The 9,240-nt window shown below is 36.9% G+C and overlaps 1 pseudogene; it reads left to right on the top strand.

The window, feature by feature from the left end:
• The first annotated feature begins 4,107 nt into the window (after positions 1-4,107).
• LOC150055542 (thioredoxin-dependent peroxide reductase, mitochondrial pseudogene) lies at positions 4,108-4,807 on the top strand (annotated as a pseudogene).
• Positions 4,808-9,240: the final 4,433 nt, after the last annotated feature.

Raw genomic sequence — 9,240 nt, 5'->3', positions numbered from 1 at the left:
GATTATATATTATTCTATATCATATTCTCTCTACAAATCCCAATGAGTAAAGTAAGGCTGAACTAGCAAAGGTTTCATAGTTACTGAAGCCATACTGGTCTTATAAAATGACTTTGTATTAGCAGGGAAATACTTGCTAATACTTCTAAATACTGTAGCTTCTAAACATATTCTAACTTCCTGCCTGGTTGTGGTGCCCAAGTGGAATAGGACAAATATGAGGCATTGAGTTTAAACCTTGGTACTAGCTGTAAATAATAATTTTAAAAATGCCTATTCTTAAAATGAACTACTGTCTGTACATACTAGGGAATGCCTGGAGTCAGCTTCTAAAAATTTCCTAACCTGAAGATAATTACTGAGTGGACAGTTAACCAGTAAACTGAGCCAGGTTTCATGATACATGTCTATAACCTCAGTATGGGAATCAGTAAGTTTCTGATTTCTATCTTCCCTTGCTTCCCCTCCCTTCTTCCCCCCTCTTCTTTCCTTCCCTTTCTTCCCTTCCCCTTTTCCCTTGTCCTATCTTGCTCTCCCCTCCTTTCTCCCCTCTCCTTTTCCCCCCTCTTCTTCTTCCTCCTCCTCCTCCTCTCTCTTTTTGTCCTGTGCTGAGGGTGCTAGACAAAACCTCTACCATTCAGTTTTATTCTCTCTGCCCCTAAATTTCTTATTTTGTTTGAATTTTGTCTTTTTCCCCTCGGAGACGTCCCCTCGGGACGTGTGTATGGGTACATATGTATACACACATATTCCTGTTGGAGAAGATCACATCTCTTCCATGGGGAGGATTTCTTTGACTTTTCCTCTTTCATTACATCACCATAAATCAACATGTGAGCTTTTCAAGTGAATGTTCTTCATGTTCCTGAAGTCAGAACGCAATTGGTGCTGATGGATGGCCTTGTTCAGCAGCCGATCTGGGCTGTGTCAGGAGATTGGACTTACTTTAGAATGGGGGGTGTGATCTGTGTCAATCTTGGGGTGGTATGCTGGGGACCTGCTATGTGGGAGGTAAAATATCTGGTCTGCTGAGATGGAGGGTGCATGCATCTAAACTGTATCTATCACAGGCTGAATAAACATGCATTTTTTGACCAATAAGCACCAAAAAGGTGCTTTTTAAAAGTTTACCTTATTTAAAACATATTATTGTATTGGGGAAATATATGAAACCCCTCAGAAATATTGATTTTTTAATTGAAATCAATAAAAATAAACACATGTGTGTCGCAATATGTTATCCACATTCTGTGTCTTCAGTGACTCATATTTAAAGGAAGAAATCACCCCCTACCAAGCCCCCAAATGAAAAGAACCAACTTCATGAGTGAAGCTAAGAGCCCACTAGAGGTCACTTTCTCAATTTATTTTCCTTAATAACAAGAATTCTGCCTTGGTTGCTGCTGCATTCTTTCTTACACATTTGTTCCATTAGACATTCATGCTAAAAAGTTTTTATTTTCCTTCCAGAACAATTTCTTTTATTTTTCAAAACTTTCCCCCACCTTCCTTATGCTACTCCTGCGAACTCCTAATTATTCCTTGGGATCGCATACCCTTAATTTCCAAGTATAATGTCTGTTTTGTGTGTGTGTGTGTGTGTGTGTGTGTGTGTGTGTGTGTGTGTGTGTGTGTGTGTGTTCCAGACTTAAGGTTTAAACTCTGAGCCTGTGTATGGTTCCTGAGCTTTTTAGTTAAGGCTAGTACTTGCCCACTTGAGCCACTTCTACACTTCCAGCATTTTCCCATGGTAATTAGAAATGAAAGTTTCATAGATTTTCCTGCTTGGTCTACTTTTGAACTTCAGATCTCAGCCTCCTGAGTAGCCAGGATTATAAGTATGTGGACACAGACTAGGAGCATGGCAAAGTGGTAGAGTACTTACCTAGCATGCAGGAAGCCTTGGGTTCCATACCTCCTTACCACATCATGGAAGTGGCACTGTGGCTCAAGTGGTAGAGCACAAGTCTTGAGAAAGCTTAAGGACAGTGCCCAGGCCCTGAATTAAAGCTCCAGGACTGCCCCCCCCCCCATTCGCAAAGAGCAAGTATATTGTAATGTTTTGAGTACCTAATCAAGTCTGTATTACTTCTCATTATTTAAGGATTTTTATTTTAATATAAACTGTGTTTATTTCCTAAAGTTTAGCAAACTTTAGCATCAACAAATAAGAAGATGTATAGATCCATTTGATTTCTGCCCCTTGGTGTAAACATTGAAACCACTGAAAAATGTTTAGCATGAATACCTTTTGAGTTTGAGTCTTTGGAATTTGCCAATCCTGACATTTTTGCTAGTGATCCACTAAACTATATTTTGAGGTGCCTTTTATAAAGTCAGTTGTTTATGGCTAAGAAAATAGCATTGTGAGAGAGCACTTGCTTAGCATGCTTGATACTCTGGATTCAATCTGTAGCTCTGTGAAAAGCTAAGCAAGCAAACAAAAAAGATCAAAGCTGTAAGATATAAATGCCTTCCCTTTAAGCCAGAGTATGAAAATCTTTATACTCAAGTAGTTTCATTACTTGTGCATAAAAAGTACTATCTCAAATACAATCATGTGTCTTTTTTCTATGTATGTGGTACCGAGAAATCAAACCCTGGTTTTTGTGCATGCTAGGCAGGCACTCTACCAGTAGGCCAAACTCCTGGCCATGTGCATTTTCTGTTAGGCCATTAACATAAGCTTATAACACCTTGAGTTCCCAAACACTCACCATACCCTTCCTATGTACGTAACTATATTGATTTGATATTGTCTCCAATATCTTTTAAAATTCAACCTAAATAAGCAGATGTAAACTCAACAATATGTTCTTATATGCCATTCATCTGTGCTCGCCTACTTAAGTTTCCTGAAACACAGGCTCCTTTCATAACATTTCTTATGCTTTTTTATTGTAATGTATAGTGAGGTTATTGTTATATTTGCCAGATAGTAGGTGCATTACTTCTCACTCATTGAAACCCCTTCTCATGTTTTTGTCCCCAGTTCCCTCTCCCCATCTCCTTCTTATGCTTTTGAAAAGACATAAAATATTTAATTCTGTCAGGAAAAAAAAGATAAAACAACAGGTGTGTTCTCAATGATTGCACGTGTAACACCTAATTTTAACAGTATTGCTTGATAAAATTAAATTTGTGCATGTATATTTAGCCCCTGTAAAAGTGTGAAATATTATAGATATGGCTGCAGTTTCCATTCTAATCTTCAGATCTTCACCTATATAACTCCTTGTGTGTAGTCTTCCAGATCTTTTGGTAAACCTGAACACTCCAATGCATGCCTATCTAGAATTTATACTATACTTTTTGTTGTTTAAATGTATATGAAATCAACACTGAAAGTTCCATTTAGGTGTTCAAGTTTTGTTCTATAATAGACTTTGGAGAGAAGGACACACACTGCCCTTGGAAATGACTGTAATGTACCTGTAGTGAATTTACTCATTTTTGTTAAGAAGAGTGTTTAGTCTGCTTTTCTCTTCCCTTCTTATTATGTGGTCATGTATATCTCTGATGGTTAAGCACTCCTCTACAGTAGGTACTAAAATATGATTGCTAGATTACAGGGAAGAGGAGATGAACACTTCGGTGGATAACACCAACTTGTCAACTCACTTCCCCCAGTTGTCCAATGATGTCTTCTTAATCAACAGCACTTGCAAAATACCAGGCTCCTTACTCTCGTTCCTGCATGCACCATCAAACTAAGTTGTCATATCTACTTGAGAACTACCTACTAATTCTAGTTACTTATCTTCTCATAATTGATTATCAGTGCTTCTCCTCCTGTGAATTGTTTATTCTATTTCTGCTCAGTTTTGCTATTCCTTTAGTGTACCTTTTTTTTCACTGCTGTCTGGTTTTAAATGATCTTATTTATGAATGGGATTTGCTACATTCATTTAGCACCAGTTCCTCTATGTATTTTTGACTTTGCTAATCATTTCTGCTACAAAGAGATAATGAATATCGAAGGTCTCGGTTCTTTCCCTTAGGATTTTGGTTTCAGTACCCTGCAAGACCATTTCTACTGCAGAAACAAATGTGTTGTGCCTTTTGTAATTTATAAGCGGTTATATTGGCTCCCGCATGCTCTTAAAGATGGTAGCTGCTGTTGAATGTTTGCTCTGGGCCTTTGTTGCCAGACATGTAAGCGCCATCTCTCAGGGCATTTCTGCCTCTGCGGCCAGCCCTTAGGTGTGTTGCTTCTAGAAGAATGTGCTTAATAAACATGCTTTGGTCTGCCTCTACTCAAGCACAATTCGCCCTTGCACTAGTTGCTCTTCTTCTGCTCCTGCTGCAGCTGAGCATGCAACAGCTGTTGTTCTCAGAAAGTTCAAAGAGCTCTGCCTTGATGACTTTCAGGGAAAAGACTCGGTGCTTTTTTTTCTGTACTTTGGATTTCACTTTTGTGTGTCCTACAGAAATGGTTTCTTTCAGTGCCAAAGCCATGAAGTTTCACGACGTGAACTGTGAGGTCATGGCAGTTTCACCGGACTCCCACTTTGGCCATCTTGCCTGGATCAACAGATCAAGGAAGAATGGAGTCTTGAGCTACGTGAATACCGCACTCTTGGCGATTTAACCAAACCCATTTGGGGACTATGGTGTGCTGTTGGGAGGCGCTGGTCGTGTTCTCAGAGGTCTCTTCATAATTGATCCCATGGAGTCATTGATGACAAAGTCATTTATTGGCAAAGTCGTTATTGATCCTGTCTTCAGTGGGCAAAGGAACTTCCTTCCAGACCTTTGCTGCACCAAAGTAATGCTAGCCCAGAATGCTTCTGATCAAGAGTCCTGATCTTTCTTCTTAAAGGTCTTTGTATGAAACTGAATATCCTTTAAGACAGTATGGCTTTATGCTGTTAGGCTCTGCTATCTAAGCTAACTTAAAATTATGGATGTCTATGTGATGGAAACAAATGTGAGTCAAGACTAAAACATGAGGGCAATAAGACTGAACTGCCTTCATGACCCTGCCTCTAAGGTTTAAAGTTTATAGTTACTTGTTTTATTCACTAGCTGACTTAGTTCAGTGACTATTTTCAGATAATTAGATGTAATTATAAAGGATGTATATCAGTTTCAGAGATTGAATTTTGATTCAATTGCTTGATGGAAACTGTATCATAAAATAAACATACTTTAAAATAAAAAAAGCAATTATATTGTGATTCCTATTATTTAGTTCTTATTGTCTAAGGATTATTTTCACGTGTGACTATTCAAATCTAATCTCATTCCTTTTGTGCCCAAATAAACAACAGACATTCCTGGCTTTATTTGATGAACAGTCTGCATTTCCTTACTGGTTTAAAATTCTATCATCATATTATTGTCTTTAATGTACTGTTATCTCTCATCTCTTTTGCTATCCCTTGATTATCTGATATTGTTACAGTATCTTACTTTGTTATCTGATATATTGGATATATTTGTATTTGGTTATTTGAAATTGGATAGGGAAGGGGGGAAAACAAGATGAGGGGTGGAGGTGGGGGGAGGGAAATAGGGACCAAGACATGAGAAAGGGTATCAATGTACGTGAATTAATGTACCTTCTATCTGGCAAATATAATGTAACCCTTCTATTAATTACAATAAAAATATATGAAAAAATTCTATCATCATAATGAAAATTCAAGAAAAATTTTGGCATATTATTATTTTTTCTTGCATTAATGTACACAATTTACTACATTAATTATTATTATTCATCATAGTTTAAAACTAGTAACTGTTGTTCTGACTTTTTCCTCTTCATTTTTGTCAAAATGATCTTTGTTATGGAATCAGCTTTTCAAAAATTCTATTGGAAGTGAGAATGCGATGGAATTTGTGTATTTGGGAAGAAATGACATACGAGAATTTCATTCATAAGTGTAGCTCTGAAATTTGATGTCAAGAATGTTCTCCAGGAGACTTAGAGTTTCCAGTAGACTAGTCTTGCTAGATTTCTTTCTAGTCATATCATGGGCTTTAGTACTATGAACTCAACTTTTTGCCCTGTGCCCATTTCTGGTAAATGGAGTGATGAAAAGTCATAGATCATTACAGATTGAACTTGTTTCTTTCTATCTTACATCCTTAGCAACATTTTCACTCACAAGCAGCCTTAAAAAGTAGATCTCAATTAAGTATGGATCCAGAGGTTGACTGTTTTAGTAAGCTTTCTTTTAGAGGTGGTCCCTATTTATTTATTAATAAATACAATTAATTTAGTTATTAATTCTAATAATTTGCCAAGTAACTCTCCTGGATGGTTTTAATGTCAGTGATCATTTCATCCCTAGGTAATGACAATTGGTTTCTTACTTATGCTTTCAATTTATTGCATTAATAAAGACCTTTAAAGTGCTGTAAAAGGAACACCGACCATTCCTGTCTTCATTAATTGTAAGTAGGAAAAAAATAATAGCTCATCACTATTATTTTGTCAAAATACTTGATCACCACCTTTTACTCAGTTAGGGAACATGTTTTAACATTTTTTATTTGTAGCCCCCCCTCAATACAACAATATTCTTGTCAGGTGAGATAATTGTAATAGAAAGTTTTAAGAATAATGAATTCTTTTGTCACACTACACTCCAAATAGGTTGCATATAATATGAATTAGTTGTCAGAAATCTAATATGAGTGAAGCTGGAATCCTTAGAAAAATATTCAGAAGCAGCTCAAGCAATTAACCTTTGGATTCATTCTTAAGTGAAATTCATTGTTCTAAGACTGCTTGTTAATGAATACTATTGGTAAAGATAAAGAACATACCACTGGTATTGATTAAAATATCAAATAAAACACTTTTAAACACTTTGTTTTAAACATTTTGTTTTTTAGCCCAGGTTAAATATAGTTCTCTACCTGTCCTATGCCAGAACTACACAACTAAATGTGGTTAAAGAACATCCACAATCATTCTGACTGCTCTCACTTTTAAGTTCAGGACCATGAATCTTCCACAGGCTAAGATTGCCCAGAAATGTTGTTATGCTTCTATGGTTCAAATTCATGTGCTCATTGTCTTGGAAGAACTACTGCTTCTCTGAACATGCTGTGTTCTTTTGGATTAGCTATGTGTCTTTCTGCAGTTAAGCCACCTGAATGGATTGCGGGACTTATTGAAAAATTTGCTGTAGAAATTATTCTTCTGCTGTCTAATCTTCATATTTTGTTTCACTCCTGGGCCAGACTCAGCACAAAAAATGCTAATATTTCATACAATAAAGGATCTCATATAACATAACATATAACATAAAAACTCCCTTTTTTGGCAAATAACTATCTTTAACAATCGCCCCGTATCTTTAGCTTAAATCTCTTTCTCATTTTCTTCTTCCTTCTTCTCCTCTTCCTTTATTCTTTTCTCTTCCTCTTCCTCCTCCTACTCTGCATCTTCTTCTCTCCATCCTCTCCTCCCCTTCCTCCTTTTCCATTTCCTCCTCCTCCTCCTCCTCCTCCTCCTCCTTTTACTTCATCTAACAACAAAACACATTGCAATACTCATCTTTACTCACTTTCTCTTCTTGACTCCATTCCATAAGGCTTTCTTCCATACCACTTCCCTGATGCAGCTCTTGGCAAAGTCACTAATAAATATCATACTGTAACATCCCAGGATTATTTCTGTCTTTAATCAATTTATACCACTGACACTGAGACATTTTTCTTTGCTTCTTTTTCTTTTTTTCTTAATTTTATTTTTTTATTGTAATTAGTAAAAGGGTTACATGATATTTGCCAGATAGAAGGTGCATTAATTCACATACATTGATACCCTTTCACATGTCTTGGTACCCATTTCCCTCCCCCAAGACACTAATGTATTTATTTATTTTTTGCTATTACATTAGGTCAAGTTCTTAGCAAAATATGAGTGACTGTTGAAAAGTGAAGAATAGGGGCCGGAAGTTTGGCCTAGTGGTAGAGTGCTTGCCTAGCATGCACGAGGCCCTGGGTTCGATTCCTCGGTACCCCATACATAGAAAAAAGCCAGAAGTGGTTCTGTGACTCAAGTGGTAGAGCTCTAGCCTTGAGAAAGTCCAAAGACAGTACTCAGGCCCTAAGGACAAGGACTCAGCAATCCCACTCCTTGGCATTTACCCAATCATCCAGGAACAAGGCCATAGTAAATCCACTAGCACAACGTTGTTCATTGTAGCACTATTTACCATAGCAAAGATATAGAACCAACCCAGATGCCCCTCAGTAGATGACCTGGGTCAACAAGACGTGGTATTTATACATAATGGAATTCTATGCTTCCATCAGAAAGAATGGTATTGCCCCATTTGTAAGGAAATGGACATACTTGGAAAAAATAATATTAAGTGAAGTAAGCCAGACCCAAAGGAACATAGGCTAAATGGTTTCCCTCATTTGTAATCATTAGTACAAACCTTGGACTCTCCTAGCAGAGGATTACAATAGCTCAAAATCTAGATACATAAGATCATATAGGATGAGACTAAATGAAAAGACCTCCAGGATATGGAAACAAGAGCTATATAATGTGTGATTGTTGTTACTAATGTACTATGTTATTTCTCATCTCTTTTGTTGTCCCTTGGTTATTCTCATATTTTTACAGTATCTTACCTTGTTATATGGTATATTGTATATATGATTATTTGTTTATTTGAAATAGGAAAGGGAAAGGGGGGAAACAAGATGAGGGGAGCGAGAGTGGGGGAGGAAAAGGGGAAAAACATGAGAAGAGGGGACATAAACATGAGAAGGGGTATCAATGTGTATGAAGTAATGCATCTTGTATCTGGCAAATATAACTATAACCCTTCTATTAATTACAATAAAAAAGAAGAGATGACTAAGAAGGAGTGTGCAGAGATCTAGGAAGCTGCCAGAGGGTGTCTCTTGAAGTTCAGGTGAGAAAAGTATTTCTGTATAGTTTATGACTAATCGGGTTGAATGTTACTGAAAAGAACAAAAATGATCTACACTGAGAATTGTTGGTTCAACTTCACATTAATAGTGATATAGAAATTTCACTAGTATATTTGGAGTAAGCACAGAAGCATATGGAAGGAAGGGCTGGAAGCTGTATGTGTCAACGAGTTTATAAATCCTATTTTGTGTCAGTGATTCATTTATCTATGTGCAATCTCAAATGATCATAATTTAATGATAAATCTTATCATCTAATGGAGCAAGGGCCTCCTCTTCACTTTTCAGCAACATCTCAACTATTCTTGGTCTTTTACTCAGTATAGACAC

The sequence above is a fragment of the Megascapheus bottae genome, chromosome 13 (genome assembly GCF_031878675.1).
Source record: "Megascapheus bottae isolate mThoBot1 chromosome 13, mThoBot2.hap1, whole genome shotgun sequence".
In the NCBI taxonomy this organism is placed as follows: Eukaryota; Metazoa; Chordata; class Mammalia; order Rodentia; family Geomyidae; genus Megascapheus; species Megascapheus bottae.
The sequence above is the reverse complement of the archived record's forward strand: the minus strand, read 5'-3'. Positions and strand labels throughout refer to the sequence as shown.